Raw genomic sequence first — 21,039 nt, forward strand, 5'->3', positions numbered from 1 at the left:
CTCAGACCTCTGGATCATTATATGGAGTAACAGCAGAAGACAGTAAGTGAAGTAAATTCCTATCATAAAAAAATAATTATACTGCCATCACATGACCGAGACTTGGGGACATTACTTCTGTGTAGGACCAAGACCTAATCCCTCTCTTTCCCGACAGTCAATATATGCACATGCATATACACGCTATTCAACTGTACAACAGTTCTGTATTATACCAATGTATTTTATCATTAAAGTTTCCTTCAAATGATGATGAAGAGCCAGGTACACATATCTCTACCACTGTCAAATGGTGTAATGCAGCCATGAGTGGCAGGTTCCTCTGAAACTGCAACACTTTGCTGCCTTCATTTTCAAAACACCACCACCACCAAATGAACAAATTAATAAACTCGCTCTGAGATTGTAGGGGTGGGGGGAAGAGAGAGAGAGAGAGAGAGAGAGAGAAATCACATGCACAGAAATTTAGAACTTGCAGGAAGCAAATAATTTGGTATGGTAAAGACTTGCCTGTTCCCCTTGGATATATTCAGCATGACAAAGAACCATGAAAGGTGCAGTGAAAGGGGGGAAAGGAAACATCAATGCAGGCTAAATTTGTCCATTTCCCAGTCTGGATCTCGGTAAAATCTGTACGGCAAGTGGCATTTTATATGAATCCCGAGCGTCCTGCCCTCCCGCAAGGAGGAATACGGGGGCTGGCAGAGTCCCTTGGCGTCGTTTAATAGAGGAGGAGGAGGAGGAAATGGGTTTTGCTTCCAGCCTGAGCAAGCAGCCCTAAAGAAATACAGAAGAGCAGCACATGACTAATAATAGAGCAAAATCTCTCATTAGCGCCCTTCTGTTTCCGCCTCCTCCGCCGCTACAACTTCACCGCATCTGCAAGCCTCCCGAAGCAATCGACCCGAGCAACGCACACATGTGGACCTGGCTCGGCTCGCTCCGGCCCCGACTGGCCTCCACCTCCCGCCCCCCGCATCCTCCCGCCTTGCCCGAGTCAACGCGCTGCCGGGGCTGCGAGACAGATTACTGTACAAGACTCGCGCCCATATTGCGTCTGTTCTCCAGCCTTGACAACTAAGCGGTTATTTGCTCCTAAGCAACGTTGTGATGTGGCCGTTAATGCCCCCCAATCCCTTCCTTGGAAGAGAACTACATCCCTGCCTCTAAATCGCCTCTCTCTCTCTCTCTCCCTGGTCTCCAAGCATGCAATTAATTGGGGGGGGGGCGTGGAAGGGTCATTTGCAAATAATAGGGAAGGTGAGAGTGTAATCAATCTCAAGGCGCAGAACCTTCCCCCAACCTCCACGCTTCGCTGTTTCAGCGTCGCTCGCGCAAGAAACCCACCCGGGGAAGGGTGGTATATTGCCAGCTAGTAAGTGTGGCGATAAATCCCCTTCTTTCTTTCCTTCTTTCCTTCCTTCGTTTCCTTTCTTTCTCCAGCCCAGCGCGACGTCCTTCACGCTCCCTATAGGAAACTGGCGCAAAAGGCACAACTCTGTCCCCGCCGGGGAAGAAAAAGGGGGGGGCGCAACCCGCCGCTAAGCTGCCCAGGCAGGAAACGCGGGAGCCGGGAAGCACCTTGCAACAGGAGCGGCGGCTGTATAAGAATGCAGGGAGCAAGACGGCGCTCACGAGCTTTGCAAGCCAACCAGCCGGCCTGCCCACTTTCGGCGCTCCCGAAACAAAAGCTGCTCCCGGCCGCAGGAGTCAAGCCACAGCGAGCCCCACACAGGCAGGTTTTGTTTTGCAAAGAGCGGGGGGGGGGGGGAGAGCTCACCGCGGCACCTTACCCGAGAGAGTCGGAGTTCCAAAAGCCCCGCCGCCTCTCGATCTCCCTCCGCTTCTCTTCCTGCTGCTCCGGCTACTATTGCAGCCGTGCTGTCCACCGGCCCGCCACCTCCCGGCACTGCTGCTGCTGCTGCTGCCGCCGCCGCCGCCCGCAGCCTGCCCGGCAGCAGCAACCTCCTCCGACTCGGCTCTTGCACGCCATTGCAGGCGGCGGTGGCGCCCGAGACGCTGCGCGGGGTGGGCGGGGGGAGGAAGGTTCCCGCGCTCGGCTCCACCACCAGCCGGGCTTCCCGCCGACCGCTCGGCCTCCAGGGGACGCCCAGGCAAGCAGGCAGGCCGGCAGGTCCCGGGTAGCCCTAGGGAGGGAGCACGCCGGCCAGCTCGGGCGGCCCTCGGCGGCCTGTCCGGGCCAAGAGCCCCTGACAGGTGTCTCACCTCCTCGGCGCGCTGCAATGGTTTGCCCCGCCGGGAGAGGGAGGCTGGGGGGGGGGGGTAGGTGGGAAGAAGGCGCCAAAGCCACGCAGCAGCAGCTCGGCAACGACGACGCGCCCGGCTGGAGCGGGAAAGGACTACAAGAGGCGACCCGCGCCGCCGCCGCTGCTTGGCCGCTCAGACGCTCCACGCTGGCCCGCGTGCAGCCCGCCTCTCGCGTCCTAGGCTGCTTGAGGCTCCCGCTTTCTTTCGCAGCGGTTCCCAAGAGGGAAGCGGATTGAGCCCCTGACGAGAGACTCTTACACGCCTCTGACTCCGCCTGCGCCTCAGGAGTGAAATTCCCTATTTCCCTGGGTAGCGCGTGGTTCCCCCCCCCCCCCCAAGACCACACGTTCACGCAACCGTCGGGGGTACTTCGGTTTTTGAACAGAAGCTGCGTTTGGAACTGGCGCTGGAGGAGTGGGAAGACAGATTTGCCCCTCGAAAATTAACGGAGTAATGGCCCATTACTGTACCGGTTGCACGTCTGAGGTCGCCACAGAGAGCAGCAGCTTTGCCTTGCGCTGTAAGGGCGGGGAACCTGTTGGACTACAGCTCCCAGTATCCCTGACCATTGGCTGCGCTGCTCGGGCTGATGGGAGTTGGAGTCCCAACAATATCTGGAGGGCTGTAGGTTCCTCGCCCCAAACAACAAAAGAAACCTACTGGGTCATGTAGTAAGCACAGTGATGAAAACCACAGTTCCCAGCTAAATCCAATACTCCTCATAAGAAGCTGCCTTTTAACCGAGTTGGCTTATCTAGCTCAGTACTGTATTTATTGTCTGTACTGGCTAGCAGTGGTAAAACACTGGTCCACCTAGTTCAATATTGTCTACACTGACTGGCAGAGGCTCTACAGGTTTCAGACATCCCCAGCCGTTTCTGGAGATGCTGTCTTAGGCTCTTAGCACACAACTACTAGCATTCAGTGACACGCTGCCCCTGAAACTACATTTCAGACACACCAAACTCTAGAATATTTGCAAATGAATCTACAAATGCACCATTTCCTTGATAATTTTGCAATTTATATTTAAAGAAGTTTGATCCAGAGCTAACAAAGTTCTGTTCTTCAGTAGAAATCATCAGGGCTGCTTTTAATAAAATATACATGATGACCATAGAAAATGCACTATAAAGTGGAAACAGCATCAAAGAAAACAGCCAAGGTGCAAGGGGGAGCAGCATTTATACCTCACTTTTCCATCAGACACTACACACAAAATGGCCAGTACAATGAAAGTGGTCAGTCAAGAGGACAAACAAAATGGTGGATCCAAGGAAGAGCATCTGCAGGACATGGACCCAAGCTAACTTGTCACCTTTTTTGTAACTGCACACACACACACACACAGACAGAGAGAGAGAGAGACAACTCTGGGAGCAGGATAGAGGGATATATACAATGGTGTCTTGGTTTGCATATGTCTTGGTTTGCATACATTTTGGGTTACAAACACGTCAAACCCGGAAGTGTGTGTCCCGGTTTGCAACCTTTTTTGGGATTACAACCCTTTTAAAATTATTATTACTATGAACAACAAAAATTTTGGAGGCCCCATTGTCAAAACGCACCTTGGGTTACAACCTGTTTACAAATGGACCTCCAGAACGGATTATGGTTGTAAACCAAGGTACCACTTTAGTAAGAGGTTTATAAAACTGCATAATACTCAAAATTGGCTAGTAGTATATTCAGGTGAGACAAAATGTTTAAAAGAACTTTGCAAGATGCACAATCTGCTGCTAAAAGTTGCAGTGCCGAGGGCCACTAGCTTAGATGGCATTGAAGGGAGACTAGACTAGTTCACAATGGATATGCCAATCAATAGCTATGATGGCTACATGGAACCTCCAAGAATAGATGTGAAGTGCTGTAAAAAGCCTTTGCCAACCTGGTGCCCTCCAAATGATTTAGACTGCAGCTCCCATCAGCCCCAGCCTGTATGAGGAACAACAGCAGGAAAAGTCACTAACTTGCCTTCAAGCCCTGTTTGTTAGTTTCCCATGGGGCATACCTGTATGGTTGGCCTCTGTGGGGAGCAGGTTCTTGGACTAGATGGGTCCTTAGTCTAATCCAGCAGGGCTGCTCTTATTCAATGACCATTTTTGGTTATATAATCACAGAACAGATTTGGAAGGGACCACGAGGCTCATCTAGTCCAGCCCCCTGCAATGCAGGAATCTCGAACCAACAACCCTGAGATTAAGAGTACAGTACCGACTGAGCTATCCCAGGAGCTCTCACCATCCTCATCTCAAGGTGAAGTACATAATATAATAAAAACAGTTAAAGGAACCTAGTTTAAAGTGGTGCAGAAAATAGCAAGTAAAAGCAATTGAATTTTTTTTTAAAGGAGACACCCACAACAGTGACCTATTCATTCAGCTGGGAAAGCTTGCCACAACACAATTGTCTTCAATTGTTTCCATAAAGTTCAGATAGTGGGTGCCTGTTGTATTTTGACAGCAATGCTGTTCCACAGAACAGGGACAGCCACACTAAAAGCCCTGATCTGAGTTACTGTGGAGCGGGCTTCTGCTGTCTTGGGGGACCTTTAGGAGAAACTCTCCCACACATCACAATGACCTACAGGGACAGCCTCCCAGGTCACCTGGTCCTGAGCTTGCTGAGGCTGCCTCTCCCCTTAGCGTTCTGCGTGGAGTGTGAAAAGCTACTCTGTGTGCAGTTTCAGTGTCATTTTTGTGCATGGCTAAACAAAACATTCCAGTGGGTTGATTTCAATTTATTCTCCCTCCGATCTCATTGTTCATTCATTATTACTAACAGTCGACATTGCTCCAAGTGTTCCTGCTAAGTTTAATGTATTCATAGCGGAATCCGCGCAGCCTTGCTTTTCCAGAAGAGCATGAGGGAGAAAGCATGCAACCTCTTCTGCAGGGAGATGTTCCCTGAGAAAGGTCTTTCATCTGAATTCTTTTAATCTGACTTTATTTCTGGATCCTGGGCCCACTGCAAGGCCAATGCATCAGGAATTCTATCTTGTTCATTCCCCCCCCCCCCCAGATTTATCTACAAGTCCTTTTGTTTCATTTTTGATGCGATCACACACACAGAGAGGCATTAAGACTCACAGAAATTTATATGTGGAAGGGATCCACAGACACAATCTAGCCCAATACCCTACTCAGTGCAGGAGTCTTGCAACTAAAGTGACCCCTGAAAGGCCACCCAGCCTCTGCTTAAAAATCTCCCGTGAACAAAAGACCATGACTTCCCAAGGCAGCTTGTTCAGTGGCTGAACTGCTCTTGCCATTAATAAGTTTCTTTTATCCTTTAGCCAAAACCTGCTTCCCTGCACTTTCTGCCTGTTGGTTATACCAGTAATCCTGCTCTCTGAAGTAACAGAGAGCAAGGCCAAATTTACACCATGGATTTAAAGCATCATGAGATACCATTTTAAACAGCCACAACTTCCCACAAAGAATACTGGGAGCTGTAGTTTGTTAAGGGGTTTGACCAGTGGTTAAGAGACCCCTGTTCCCCTTACAGAGCTACAATTCCTAGAGTTTCCTGTTAAAGCATTCTGGGAACTATAGCTATGGAAGGGCGACAGGGTTCTCCTAACAACTCTCAGCATCCCTAACAAACTACAGCTCCCAGAATTCTTTGGGGGAAGCCACAGCTGTTTAAAGTGGCATCACAGAGATTTACATGCATGGTGTAAATATGACCCACAACTGTTTCTTAAAGAAACAGCAAATACATTAATCTAAAAATATTGGTTGAGAAATATAGCTTGCAACAGAGACCTTCAAGCTTTTCCCAAGTTAAAAATCTGTTGCAATCTCGATTGCCCCTTTTCTGAAATGATATTTGGCATTGGTTGCATTTCTAAACACTTATCAGAAAGCCTCAATGAACACAGTGGGACCCATCTTTGAGTAAACATGAATAGGATTGCACTGTTAATGTACTATGTAACTGTTTTATTTGTTTTATGATTGTATATATTTTACTGTTGCAACCCAACCTGGGACCTTATAATAGAAAACAGATATTAAATATAATAAAATAAATAAGTATAAATGAATATAAAACAATTTGACACATTACTGTAAATAAGGATGTGTTTAATGTTTTTTTTTTTTAATCTGGTGGATTTATGCTCTTGTTTTCTTATAGAAAATAAAGCACAATCCACTTCAGACATCTGCAGAAGTCCTATTTAGTTCAATGGGCTGTACCCAAGAAGAGCACTAAATGAATTACCCATTTTGCTCCCCAGCCGATTTGGTGAGCCTGCTATATAATCTACATATTCTGAACATTGAGACTTCATTAAAAATGCTTATTAGTATTTCAGAATTGGTCTTGGATTTACTTAAGAAACAGTAACCAGCTTGACAGCTTGGAGACTGCTTCAGAGAGCTCTTTGCCCAGAAAAGAACCACTGATAATGCTAACAAAACTATATAATTTAACAATTTAACAAAAAAGGGGTCACATATTTGGCTGGTTACTGAGGGCAGTAATTGAACAATGGAGTTCTCGTTACATTCATTCATAAACATTTCGTTTCATTAATAATGGAACAGCAGTGTTGGGAGTTGGTAAAGGGAATTTCCAGAGCGAATCAGAAAATATGTACAGTATGTATGTATGTGAATTGTGATAGCAAGAGTGCCTGAGTTCATTAAGTCTTCCCATAGCTCAGGGATGGGGGAACCTGTGGTCCTCCAGATACTGTCGGACTCCAACTCCCATCAGCATGGCCAATTTTGTGTGAAGATGGGCTTCTTCATCACTGACATAACTGAAAACCCAAGTCACACATACAGGGGGTTGAATCTGCCAGTTTCTCGTTCTCTCACTTTCTAATTTTCCCATCTTAAATTTAGTTCTCAACATGGCTGCAGCAATTTCTGGTCAAGAAAAAAAAGAACCTTCAAGAAAATTTGTCAGCATTTTAGTTCAAATTTCTCCTAAACACTTTTTTTTTGGTATGCTGTTTTTACTAATGTACACTTTTTTTTGCAAGGAATGTCCACTAACAATATGCATTCTTATGTTATTTTCACCAGTATATGCTGTTTTGGGCACACATTCCCCCAAGAACATGCATTTTTGTAAACATTGCTTTGCGGTAGAACTCCATTACAAACTTCACAGAACTGTGAATTTCAAAGGACGGCTGTGTTTCAATTCACATATCAGTTCAAGAAGTGCAAATTAGGTAGTCGCTCATTGAAATGCAAATAAAGTTGAATTTATCCCCCATTCCTAGTCACATAGCCTTCCCAACCATTTTTTCCGTAACAGTTTCCCATAACTTCATTGCCTTCATTTATCCCTCTGCTATCTTCACTGCTTCCTGCTTGGGTCTCAGAGCATCACACTGCTACTCTTATAATCCCTTCTGCAACCAGACTCTCATCATGCACCTGGGAAAGAACATTTCAGCTCTTAATTGCGACCCCTGTGCAGATGGAAACTTTTACATCTCTCCTAACTCATAAAGTGGGTGTCTCACATATGAATGCTCTGGGTGCATGCCTTAAACCAGTGTTTTTCAACCACTGTTCCATGGCACACTAGTGTGCCGCGAGATGTTGCCTGGTGTGCCGTGGGAAAAATTGAAAAATTCAAGAGAATTACTTTATATATAGTCAATATAGGCACAGAGTTAAATTTTTTAACATTTTCTAATGGTGGTGTGCCTCGTGATTTTTTTAATGAAACAAGTGTGCCTTTGCCCAAAAAAGGTTGAAAAACACTGCCTTAAACATGGGTGGACATAATGAGTTGCTGCACACCAGGGGGAATTCTGAGGTATGCAGGACAATATGGACTTTTGTGTTTCTAATGTTTGACATTTTATTATTTTTTTGTATTTTGCTGGGAGCTGCACAGAATGGCTGGGGGAAACCCAGCCAGATGGGCAGGGTATAAATAATAAAATTACCACTACTACTACTACTACTACTACTACTACTATTACTATTGAAAAAGGTTGCTGGGTTCATTCATTGTCTCTGCCTCCCTCCCCCCCCCTCTCTCCCTCTCTCTCTCTCTCTCTCACACACACACACACATATTGCACCCAGAAGGAAGAAATCTGCACAAATTCAAGGAAGTAGTCAAAATAAAACATTCACAAGTGTCAAGAAATTGATCCTTACTGTGACAGAAAAAAGACATCCTCTCTTTTTCATTAAAAGTAAAATAAGACCGATGAAGAGCAATACACTCAAAACATGCTGGGTAAATTTCAACAATATCTCAATTTCCTGTGGATGTTTCCCCAGGGCTGGTCCTATCATTTGGTAGTTAGGTGGCAGATGCCGCTGTGCATGGCAAGGGGCAGTGAATGTTTCCATCTATCGGAGAACAAAGTTGTGTGTTCCATGAAACCTTCCCGGCAAACACTTAGCCAGCCTGTTGCACTCAGATGCAGTCCCATTGCCAAAGTATTAACAAATAATTTCTTATTCCAAAAGGCATTTTAAGGTAGTTTTCTGTTTCCATGATAAATTTTAGTTGATCTTATTCTTTGCATTGTTTTTAACATTTTATGTACGCCACTTAGAAATTCTGAATAGTGTGTGGTATATAAACACCTGAAATTATCATCTGCTGGTCTGATTACCTTGGTGCAACAGCTGGTGCCATATTGCCCTTTGCCTCAGGCAGCAAAATTACTTGATCCAGTGCCATTTCCTTCTGTTTCTTGCCCCCCTACCCACCAAAAAAGGGTCAAAGTACTACCCAGTTTCCCCACGCCACACCCATAGAAGACCTGCCACAGCCGATCTGTTCAATCAGAGCACTTCCCATTGTGTCAGATGTGACTACAAGTTTATAATGCTATCCAGTAGTCCATGTCATGGGTGACAGGTAACACTACTTTTACTTTATAAAGCTTGTGCATCATTGTTTATAATAAGCAGAGTCTTTACAGTCTGGCAAGAAGTTGTGCTGGTCTTTTTGTCTGTTTGCTGCTATGCTACCTTACACAGAAATAATATCACTACAGTATCAGTCATGGACACTGCTCTTTCCCTACGTGAAAAACTGCTAGCACCTTCACGATGCATGAAAACAATGGGCTGGCTCCCCCCAACCCCATCTACCACATAAAACCTGCATGTATGCACACTGATAAAAGACACACACTGAATCTATGACTGTTACATCTGACAATTTATTCATGATGTTCCCAGGTGCTGAGGAAAGCGCTTTTCTGCACAGGGAAATTATAACATCTGGCCTCATGCTGTAAACGTTATGCTGCACCTATGAATGCAGCAACCAGAATATTCTATGTATAAGCTGAAGCGATGGTGTGGAAGATAGGGCATGATGCTTTTAAAATGGCCTCAAAAATATATATATCGAGAGATAGAAACTTTTACGGCTAAAACAGCAAACCACTTTTCTGCAACACCACCTGTAAGGGGTTTTGAACACCACTGAAGGCAAATGCACTCCCTTCTTGATTACTAATGCCTTCACAGTGCCACTGACCCTTTGCTCTACCTTCTGTTTTTAATTAGCATCATTTTTCACGTAGCTCCACACATCTGCAGAGCTGTCAGGTCTCAGCCACATGCCTCCAGAGGGATTTGTACAATAGTGGAAGAAGAGTTCTGCATCACCACTTTTTCCTTTTTTGACCCTTGCTTGCTCTTTCTTTCTTTCCTTCCTTCCTTCCTTCCTTCATTCCAGCCTTTCAAAGCTTCCACAACAGCTGCAGGCCTCACCAGCAATCAACCTGGGAACAACATACACAAGGTAGCACAGCTCTCAGCCGGAAAGTGCACTGCCCATTGACCAGCGGTGACCGGTGTCCTTTGGGGCTGGTAGGTTAGAAGACAGAGTGATCCAGTGCAGGTGAGGCCAGAGCCAATGACAGTCAGAGTCCCTAATGGACCAGCCTCCACTGTCACATTGCAGCAGCCTTCTATGAACAGCCCTCCAGCCACTTACGTCTTCAGCATATTGAAAAGCTAGAAATAAGACAGTGCTTTTTTTCTTGGGGGGAGGGACGGACGCAGGGGGACGCATACCCCCAAACGTTTTGTGAATCTAAGTTTGGCCTCATTGAGGTGCAGTATTTCAATATGAGTAGGAAAATGAGAGTACAAAAAACATTTTTTAAAAAATTAAAAAGCGCTGGAAATAGATATCTTTTTCCTCAGTCTAAGATTGGCATCCCCACACTGATCCTCTCCAGATGTTTTGGACTGCAACTCTCATCAGCCCTGCTCAGCACAGAGGGTCGTCATTTCAATTTCTGTCTATTTCCCACAGGAAATGGTGTCTCAAGCTTTCCAGGGCATTCTGGGGGATTTTAAGCAATGCTGTGCCAAAACCTGCTATTCAGTTTCTCAAACGATTTCTTTATATTGCTAGTTACAGGTGGGTAGCCATGTTGGTCTGCCATAGTCGAAACAAAATAGAAAATTCTTTCCAGTAGCACCTTAGAGACCAACTGAGTTTGTTCTTGGTATGAGCTTTCGTGTGCATACTGGAAAGAATTTTCTATTTTATATTGCTAGCCAGGGTGTGACAAGGTGCATTAGTAAAATATTCCATAACTGTTGTCTTGTTGGTTTCCTCACACAGCACTAGACAAATTCTGTACAGGTACAGGTTACTGTCCAAAGCTCTTCTTGTCAAATGCCTACATGGAATTTGGTATGGCTTATCCACACATTCCATATAACAGTGCTTGTGAAGCTAATAAATGGAGTTGGTTTATTTTAATAATTCTGACAGTGAACCTGTAGGGTTCCATTTCACAAGCAGCTGCAGAACTGAAGATAACATTAATCCGGAATACACTGGAAAATGGGGAGGAAGCGGTGAAGGGAAAAATAATTGCAAAGTTATAAATATTATTTTAGTCTTAGAGCTGCTTTTACTGTGGCATTTGGGTGCATCTGCGTTTCAGGAGTAATCTGCAATACATCCAGGAACTATGGGTACTCCTCTAAAGAGAGATTGCTCTGTTCTATTCTGTTTACTGGACACAAAAATAATGGAGTAGAACGAAGACCAGCTCTTGCATATTTGAGAATGTTGTGCCTCAAAATGCAAAAAGAAAAGAATAGAAAATAAAGGAACAAATCTAGTTCTTGGTCTAGATATGGTGGATGGCAATAAGGGAAAGAGACTTCTTGGTGTTGGTGCCCCAGTTGTGAAATTCTCTCCACAAGGAAGCTTATCTTTGGTGTGCCAGCCAAAAACATTCTTTTTATTCTCCCAGACATTTAAACTGAGCTTGAACTGTGTGTTTGGTATTTGTTGTGCTCTTTATGTATTGCTGCTATTCTTGTCTTTGTTTTATTGTATTTTGGATCATCCTTTTATTTAGTTATTAGACTTCTAAGTTGCTTATTAACCAAAGGTCTCCAAGAGATTTACAACAGGTTTAAAAACATAAACACACGTTATTGTTCAGGCAGCTTAATTAACCTTGTTGCGGCTGACTTTGATGTTCTAATTTTCTTCTGAATTGTGTCTGCCTTTTCAGTTCTAATTGATGGTAACTGTTTCGTTGTTGTTGTTTTACTGAAGCGCTTCATTTTCCTTTCACAATGACACATAAGACATTACGATTTTCAGCTCGGGCTGATTTACACATTCCACTTTTTTTACTTTCATATGAAAAATGTACAAAAATCTTACAGAAATTCAACCAGACAATTAAATTTAAAGGTGTCAGTGCAAACATAAGAGCAACTCAAGTTGAGCAGCTTTGGCCTGTGATGTCTTGCTGGGTTTCAAGTAGGTAAAGAAAGAAAAACAGGTTTATAAGGCTTGCCTGAGATATGTTTCCAACAGTGGGAAGGATGGCAAAATGGCCACCTTTCCCACAAATTCTTGCCCTGCTCAACAATAAAGGTAAAGGTAAAGGGACCCCTGACCATCAGGTCCAGTCATGTCCGACTCTGGGGTTGCGGCGCTCATCTCGCTCTATAGGCCAAAGGAGCCGGTGTTTGTCCACAGACAGCTTCTGGGTCATGACAAAGCTGTTTCTGGTGAACCAGAGCAGTGCACGGAAACGCCGTTTACCTTCCCGCTGGAGCGGTCCCTATTTATCTACTTGCACTTTGACGTGCTTTTGAACTGCTAGGTGGGCAGCAGCTGGGACTGAGCAACGGGAGCTCACCCTGTGGCAGGGATTCGAACCGTCAACCTTCTGATCAGCAAACCCTAGGCTCTGTGACCTGGAATTCGTAGTGCTTTGGATAGTGGAAGTCAGATCTATGTTACCTTGTACAGATCAGACCTCAAGCCTCCACCATTACATTTCTGGTTATAGTTACAGCCATAAATTAAACTTTTTTACAATATGAATGCCACCTGGACTTGATCATATGCCAGATATATATATAGGTTACTGTTATATGGCTAAGTAGAAAGCTAACAGCTGACTTAGGAACAGGATATCAGGAATAGACATCCTCACAGCATTATTGGAGATAGCCGCCCCAGTGACAATGCTCTGAGGTGAATTTTATTTTATGGACCACCACCATCATCTGTCATTCACAGCAGCCTTTGCAGTAGTCTTAAGGAGGGTGATTGTACAGCCTCCCTCTTAGTTCTGTTGAAAGACCAGCCACTTTTTGGTGCCTCTCAAAATTTATTGTTCCTGCTGTTCACCACAGATCTCTGCAACTAAGAATTAGTGCCCGAGCTTGCTTTTTTCCTTCTCCCACTTCTGGTCCTTTTCCTTTTGTGTCACACCTGAGCATTGTGAGCCTGGGGGCAAGGTTTTTCTTCTCACCGATATTTGTAAGCGACTTTGGGATTCTTCTTTGGTTGAAGGCCAGGATAAAAAAAAAGCTTAATACTAATCATGATAGGATGAGGTGTCACTATTTGCGCTGGCTAAATGTAAACATTTTTACTTGTAATAGAAATACAGAAGGTCTAAAACATGCCAGTAAGAGGAGGCCACACAGAGGCTATGCACCTAACAAGGACTTCAGTAACAAGAAGATTAGGGAGACAGCAAAGCACTGCTTGGAAACACAGAACTGAAACTGAAAGCATAGTGCCTGACAGCTGACTCAGCAACTTCCTGATATGGCAAGCCTGAAGGGCCAATATACCACACAGTCATTTATAGGGGAGGGAGGATTTTTACAACGATGTGGAGATCAGGGTATTCAGCTGGGAAATTCCAAAAACGACTGCAGCCCCAAAGCCCACCCAGTCTTTAAACTAGTCTTGCTTATACCACTGCAAACAAACCATCACTTTGACCCCATACTCTGCTAAGTGGAAGACAAGCTGCATTGATGTCAGTGGACTTTACTTCCAATTAAACAAGTTTATCCATTTCGCACTATAGTACAAGAGCAGGAAAAGCATTCCTGGGTAATAATTTCCTCTGCTTAGCACTCAGTGTTCACTATCAGAAGCCAGATATGCATATAGAAAAATCTATGATGACCTTTCTGACTTGTGTGGCTGAATCTGAGCTATATAGTACTGTAATGTTAATAGTTTGGTGGTGTTAAACTGCATGCCAGACCTCTCTAATCCCTGGATCTAGCAAGTGTTAAAAGCAACTCAAGATAGCTTCCTGGTGAGGTGATGAGGCATTAAGGATTTTGGTGCAAGATGGCAGGTGGGTGAAGCCCCCTTCGTCAACAGGAAAAGCCAGAGTTTTGAGTTAATTTTTTGTAGTGATGTGAGTCAAAAGTAAACCAGCAAGCTGGGAGAAGATAGAGAGACAGAACAATGTTTGAATTCAAGGCTGCGGCTAAGGGAGAAAAAGACCCTTTTGCAGTGCTAATGCTGTGAACAGACTGAATATATGTGTAAATAAACCATATAGCATAAAGACACCACAGTCTCCACTGTGCCTCATTTCCAAAGGAAAAATGAACCCTGGGTAAGCACCTGGAATCCTGCACCACTCAACGACTGGGGCAGTGTGCAACATTAAGAACTGAATTTGCTGAAACAGCACATTAGAGCTCTTAAACCAAAGCTGTTGGGATCTTGCCCTGAGCATGTAAAAGTGTCAGGGTCATTTTGTTCTGCTTATCTCCAAGCTCATGGGTAGGCAAACTAAGGCCTGGGGGCCGGATTCGGCCCAATTGCCTTCTAAATCCGGCCCGCGGACAGTTTGGGAATCAGCATGTTTTTACATGAGTAGAATGTGTCCTTTTATTTAAAATGCATCTCTGGGTTATTTGTGGGGCATTTATTTATTTATTTATTTTTGAAATATAGTCCAGCCCCCCACAAGGTCTGAGGGACAGTGGACTGCCCCGCCCCCCGCTGAAAAAGTTTGCTGACCCCTGTCTAGCTTGTGAAGAAAAGGCAGGGGGACCTGGAAAGTTAAATACACCCTCACACTTGGGTCCCTGACAAAGCTTGTCAGTTTTGGAACAGAGCCTGAAGTTGGTAGCTAGCTGTGTAGAGTGTAGCTGCCAATGCTCGCTATATATTGAAGGACGAGGCATATGTTTGTGGTAGGTTGCTTTTTGGAACCATTTAGCCCCAAGCAGAAACATCCAGGGAAGGCTGACAAAGTGGTGTGCGTTTCAAGGAAAAATCATGAGCTAGCTGCTTGACAGCTGACCCCACCAAAAATGGAATACAGCAGAGTGCTGACAATGTCTTCTTTCCCTCTCCCTCTCTCTCTTTGAGTTCTTCTGTTTCTGCAGAGTCAAAGGAAGGAAGCTTGCCTTATGCTTTCCTAAGAAAAAGGGTTACGATTTTGCACAGCTGTACAAGATGGGACATAAAAAAGGTGAAAGGACCCCCGACCGTTAGGTCCAGTCGCGGATGACTCTGGGGTTGCGTGCTCATATCGCTCTATAGGCTGAGGGAGCCAATGTTTGTCTGCAGACAGTTTTTACGGGTCATGTGGCCAGCATGACTAAGCCGCTTCTGGCGAACCAGAACAGCGCACAGGAACGCCGTTTACCTTCCCGCCGGAGCAGTACCTACTTGCACTTTGACGTGCTTTCAAACTGCTAGGTGGGCAGGAGCTGGGACCGAGCAACGGAAGCTCACCCTGTTGCAGGGATTCGAACCGCCAACCTTCTGATCGGCAAGCCCTAGGCTCTGTGGTTTAGACCACAGCACCACCCACATCCCAATGGGACATAGTCAGGGTTGATAGGAATTTAAGATAAGTTTCACCAGCGTTTAATCCCGGAACCAGTTTACAAATGCCAGTACTCCATACTTGAAATATGTGAAGGCCTAATAGTGCCGCTAAACATCTGCAGAGTGCATTTTTCTTATCTCTGATCATTATATATCACCCCATATTGGTAGGCAGGCTTTCTCAGTGATGGCTCAATACATTTTGCTACCTGAAGCAGAAATCAAACTTTCCTCCTCACGTAGGTAAGGCAAGCACCATTCAGACACTGATTCCTGCCTCCACCCATCACCTGCCCATCTCATAGTGCCATCTGAAGTGGGTCATTTCCTCCCCACTGTATTTCTTCTGGACAGTTGGCATGGTTTTGAGACACATAATTGATCCCACCTGTGAATTTCATGAAATGCACAGAAAACTCAAACCATTTTATACAATCTTAGCTCTTCTCCTCTCCTGTGAAAAGCTCATGATCCAAGTAACAACTGTATGTGGTAGTTATGAATATGCACATCAGTGTTAGAACACTTACTGAAAGTCTGCCAAACTTTCAAATGATATAAACAAGCATATTCAACCACTGGCCACTGTTGCCTCTTTACACCAACATACACAACAAATTAACTGGCATTTTAATGCCAAACCTTGTTTCCTGTCAAAGTACTACAGAACTGCCACATTTGTGTTTCTGAAACTCACCAGTTCTCCATTCTGTTCCTTGCACCTTGTCTGTGGCCCAACTGTCCTGCTAACTGCCCTGGAACTTTCTGGCACAACATTCTTTTCACCCCCTTGCAAACTGAGGCTGCACACACCCCATATATTTAAAGCTTCCTCCAAAGAATCTTGGGAACTATGGTTTGTTCAGGGTGCTAGCTTTGTGAGGTATGAACTATGGTTCCCAGAATTCTTTGGGGTAAAGCCATGCACTTTAAATGTGCTTCAGATGTATAGTATGTCGTGTACACAGCCTAAGACAGACATGGCCAAACCTGGCCCTCCAGCTGTTTTGGGACTACAGTTCCCATCATCCCTGACCACTGGTCCTCTTAGCTAGGGATGATGGGAGTTGTAGTCCCAAAACAGCTGGAGGGCCAAGTTTGGCGATGCCTGGCCTAAGAGATTCAACTAAGAGATTTTTCTACCAGATGATGGTCCAAAAAGCAAACAGTCTCCTATCATGTGATCCAGTTAGATGACTTGACAGCTGCTGAGATCGGGCCCTACCATTACACAGAGTGAGGCAGCTGCCTCGGGTAAAAGTTGTGGGGCAGGGAGCAGCCGTAAGCTGTGGAAAAAATAGAAATGTGCATACCACGTGGCCTACCCTGGGCCTCCTAAGCAAACCTACTTCCCTCACCTTTGGTGAATGATGTTATTCCATCACTGGTGATGAAGTAAATCTCAGCTGTCAGTCTGGCCAGCTTTTGTGCATCAAATGGGGTGGCACCATCTTGTCCTTGACTTGAGGCAACAAAATATTTAAGGCTGGCCCTGACAGCTACATAATGATTTCTTTATCGTACAGTAAGCCCACAATTTACTCTCGCTTTTCTTACGTGATTGCGTGATTCCCAGGAACCAAACCCTCAAGTAAGTTGTGGGTTTATGTATCACTTAACACCTTATGAACAATTTATGTACCGGTATCACTTAATACCTGAGCCTGGTAGTAGTAAAAGTAGTAGATTATTTATTACCCAGGACAGGACACACAACAATTAAAAATACAGCACTAGAACAGTTTAAAGCAAATTACAATAATAAGAATAGAGTAGGCTCTAAAAAATATACACCACAAGAATCATAGGCCAGGGTAAAGAGGTACATTTTCAACATACTGTACACGTAGCTGTCAACCCTCCCTGCTGTTTCCCAATGGTATAATAAGGGAATTTCCCGCAAAAAAAGGAAAGGTTGACAGCTATGACTGTACAATGAAAATTGCACATTGAGGGGGCCAGATGCGCCTCTGTGAGGTGGGAGTTGCACAATTTCTCAAACGTTTAATACTATGGGCTGCATTCAGACGGCATTTTATTTAATCTTTACAATGTTTCCTTACCTGTTTATTTTTTCATGTGATGTGATGTTTCACATGATGTAAAATCTAGTGGAATCTAGCAAATGTTTAATTCATGTTGTTTCCATTAAAAAAAACACCCAGTTTTGACCCTGCTAACTCAAAAATTGCAGGCATTTTGCATTGACAAAATTTGGAGCGGTATACAAGCCACAGTTTCACAACAGCAGAAGGTACTAAGTATGAAAGGAACATCAGAAACTGGAACAGAAGCGCCAGTAAAACTAATGCAATTACCCACCACCACCACCATCACACTCCTCCTGCATGTAGCCATAGTCTTATCAAGACATTCCTTTCCTCTCTCAATGATGTCTAGCTGCTCTGTAGAACTTATACCCCACAGCGGTCAAAGCCAGCAGTTATGGAGGTCTAGCTGAACTGTAACAATTAAAGACCTATGGGTCTTCTTATTTGAAATGTCTTAACGTTACCCTTAACTCTAGGAATAGACACTGCACTTTCCCCATGTACATTTCTGAAACATATCCTACACATTTGGCATGGGTCCAGTAGGCCAGTACTTAGAACAAATTATTATGGAAACAGAGGTCAAAAGAAGCCAAACGTTTTAGGGCAAGTTGTATATTTGAATGCAGAATGTGGAACATCTGAACGTGCATTGTTACACACTACAACAACTCAACTTGAATCTAACAAAGTTAAAGTAGTCAACAAGTGTCCTTTTCTCTGTTTCCAGGAAAACAGTTGGCTTCCTCTTTTGCAGTCATGTATGCACACCACATAATTGTTTTCTACAGACCTCACATTTCACAAAATGCTTTTAGTAAAGATTGAGTGGCAACAATAATTTCAACTTCCAAATTAGTGGCTTGTTCGCATTATGCACTGTTGAGGGCAGGGCAAAAGCAAAAGGAACAAAAAACAACAACACTCCGCAAATATTTGTATTCTTGGTAAAAAGAGATCCTCCTTAGCCCCATGCAGGTGTTTGCTGACCAGAAACATTTAAGGGTATTTTCATGCCTCATTCAGGCTCAATTCATACTGATGTTCTGGTTTGCTATAATGTGGGTTGTTGGTTCCTGGTGATTACTGCATTCATAAGAAAGGCTCATCTACTTCTTTCACCATAGGCACAACCTGGAGGGCACAGTTTAATTTCACTGCAAATAGCAGAGGGGTCAGGGCCAGCCCAAAACACTTTGCTGCCTGAGGCAAAGAGCAAAATAGCACACAGACCTTTCATACACTGAAGGCAGCTACAGACTTTCATACACAGCCTGGCAGTTGCATATGAAGGGATAGTATCCTCCAGGACACCCATGGGTGGTAGACTGGCTTAGGAAGTGCAAGGTAGGTCATGTGACAGTCACAGCTCTGTCCTTCAACACCATGGCCCAAATCATCTCCCACCTGAAAGGGCTGTAGGGTAGAAGTTCAATTCAGTTTGCATTTAAAAGCGGATTTACCCAATTCACACTTTACAAAACAATACATAAACCAAGACACAACCATCCTTTGAAATTCACACTCCTCTAAATTTGGCAATGCAGTTCTCCAGCCAAGCGATGTGTACAAAATTGCGTATATTGGGTTAAGTGTGTGCAAAAAGGCATACCGGTATGTTAAAGAAAATAACATCAACATGCATTGTATCGGGGAAAATTGCTTACAAAAAATGTGTGTATTAGGATAAATTTTCATGAGAACCTTTTTATTTTTTAAAAAAAGTGGAGACTGATGTGGAAATGTGAAGAAGTGATCGTAAAACTGGGAAAATGAGAAACTGAGAGAAACCAAAATTGACAGCTTCTCTCCACCCCACCCCCCCGCAATTGTCTCCAAGTGAGAGAGCGAAAAAAGAAGTAAAGACTGTGTGAATGTTATCATTCTTGGTGATAACAGCCTCTGGCTTCCTTCTGATGAAGTCATCTTGTCCTGATCTGCGCTTAGAGATAAAGTATGACATTCACAGAACTAGAGAAGAATAGAGCTCGGCTGTAATGGCTTAGAGATAGAGCCATAAAACCGCAATCCTTACTATGAAATGTAAGAGAAACTGGTGAAATCAGCATAAGTTGCAACAGCAGAGTGACTGCTACAAAACATATACACATTTCTCCCATGGGCTGGTTTCTGCAGTTATTCATGTCAAACAGCAACTCCACCATCAATCACCTGCAGCTTGTGGTGTTGGGTGGTAGCTTAAAGACGGGTCCTGAGGCAGAAGCTGCACCCACACTTCCTCCATACAATAACATCCCCCAAATAGAATCATAGAATTGCAGTGTTGGACAGGAACCTGAGGGTCATCTAGTCCAGGCATCCCCAACCTGTGGCCCTCCAGATGTTTTGGCCTACAACTCCCATGATCCCTAGCTAACAGGACCAGTGGTCAGAGATGATGGGAACTGTAGTCCAAAACATCTGGAGGGCCGAAGGTTGGGGATGCCTGATCTAGTCCAACACCCTGCAATGCAGGAATACTGCCCACAGACATCCCTGGGTGGGCTCAAACCACCAACCTTCTTGTTAACAGCCAGATGCACTGACCCATTGCTAATACTGGTACTTCCTTAGCACTCTTTCATATCCAGACATTACTCCCAAACACGCCCAGCAACCACACCCATGACACAGTTAATTCCTAGCAAACATCTGGTCTATTAAAAAAATTCCTGGAAGCATTAAGTCCCGGGAGTAAACACGCCCAGGATTGCCAGTTTAGCTGCCACTTCGGTTCTATGGGAATCAGTGTGAACAAGTTGTTTCAATAGTACCCAAGTGCAACTAATTTGGATCAGATTCAACCATTATTATTATTTACAAATGTGTATATCCTGACCTTCAGATGAAAGAAATATTTATTTATATATTTATGCCCGAAAGGCTGAATACATGAAGTTGTTTTGATATCTATGGCTTTCTCTTAGGATAACCAATATCAGTTTTCCATTACTGTCAGGAATGTACTGTTGTAAAGTCAATGAGATAAAAGACCCCACCTCAAAAAGGAACAGGACAGAGGTGATGAGAACAGCACTCAACATGAGTTAACCAAGTGCAATCTAAGTGCAAAACTAAAAGCAAGTTCTCTTTAATGCTTACCTCTGAAGATCCAAAGTCAAGGTGGGTTTTCTCCCCCTGTGAAAGTTGATGTCATTGCTTACTATGGAGAAAAGCAAAAAGGAGGAAGAAAAGCTCTATGAACTCTTATTATGACATCAGCACTTGCCTCAGAATCAGAATTCTTTAAGGAAATGTTTGTGACTAAATCAGTGTTTTCTTTTTCATGCAAGTGGAATGAAGGCTTTCATGGAGATACTGTAGGTAGGAATGTCTTACTCTTCCTTCACACCAATGGAAACGAGAAAGAATGTGTGAGGTGTTCCACTTCTTAAGTTGTTTTCTCTTTCACACATGGGGAAATATAGGGCAGATGTTGCCACGGGGACAACTGTGCACAGTAATCCTAGTCTTACTTGAATGAAACGTTAAGATATATAGCCTGACTTGTAACTACATTTTGTATGGCGTGTAGTTCAGTCTTTACCATTGTTCACGGGCAGGGCAAGCTTTGAAATCTCTTCAGCTGGGAAGCTTTAATAAGCAGTGGGTCACCGAC

The 21,039-nt window shown here is 44.2% G+C and overlaps 1 protein-coding gene across 10 annotated transcripts in view; it reads right to left on the minus strand.

The window, feature by feature from the left end:
• Positions 1–20,613, minus strand: part of PPP1R9A (protein phosphatase 1 regulatory subunit 9A) — a 133,429-nt gene extending 112,816 nt beyond the window's left edge. For 4 of the 10 annotated variants that reach the window (XM_033166138.1, XM_033166137.1, XM_033166136.1 and 1 more), the window contains exon 1: positions 1,794–1,880. The gene's annotated coding sequence lies outside the window, so the exon portion shown is untranslated. Of the gene's footprint in view, positions 1–1,347; positions 1,369–1,793; positions 1,882–16,066; positions 16,147–20,522 lie in introns of those variants that run through there. The other 6 variants (XM_033166134.1, XM_033166133.1, XM_033166129.1 and 3 more) reach the window with 4 other exon arrangements.
• Positions 20,614–21,039: the final 426 nt, after the last annotated feature.

This window comes from Lacerta agilis, chromosome 12 (genome assembly GCF_009819535.1).
Source record: "Lacerta agilis isolate rLacAgi1 chromosome 12, rLacAgi1.pri, whole genome shotgun sequence".
Classification (NCBI taxonomy): Eukaryota; Metazoa; Chordata; class Lepidosauria; order Squamata; family Lacertidae; genus Lacerta; species Lacerta agilis.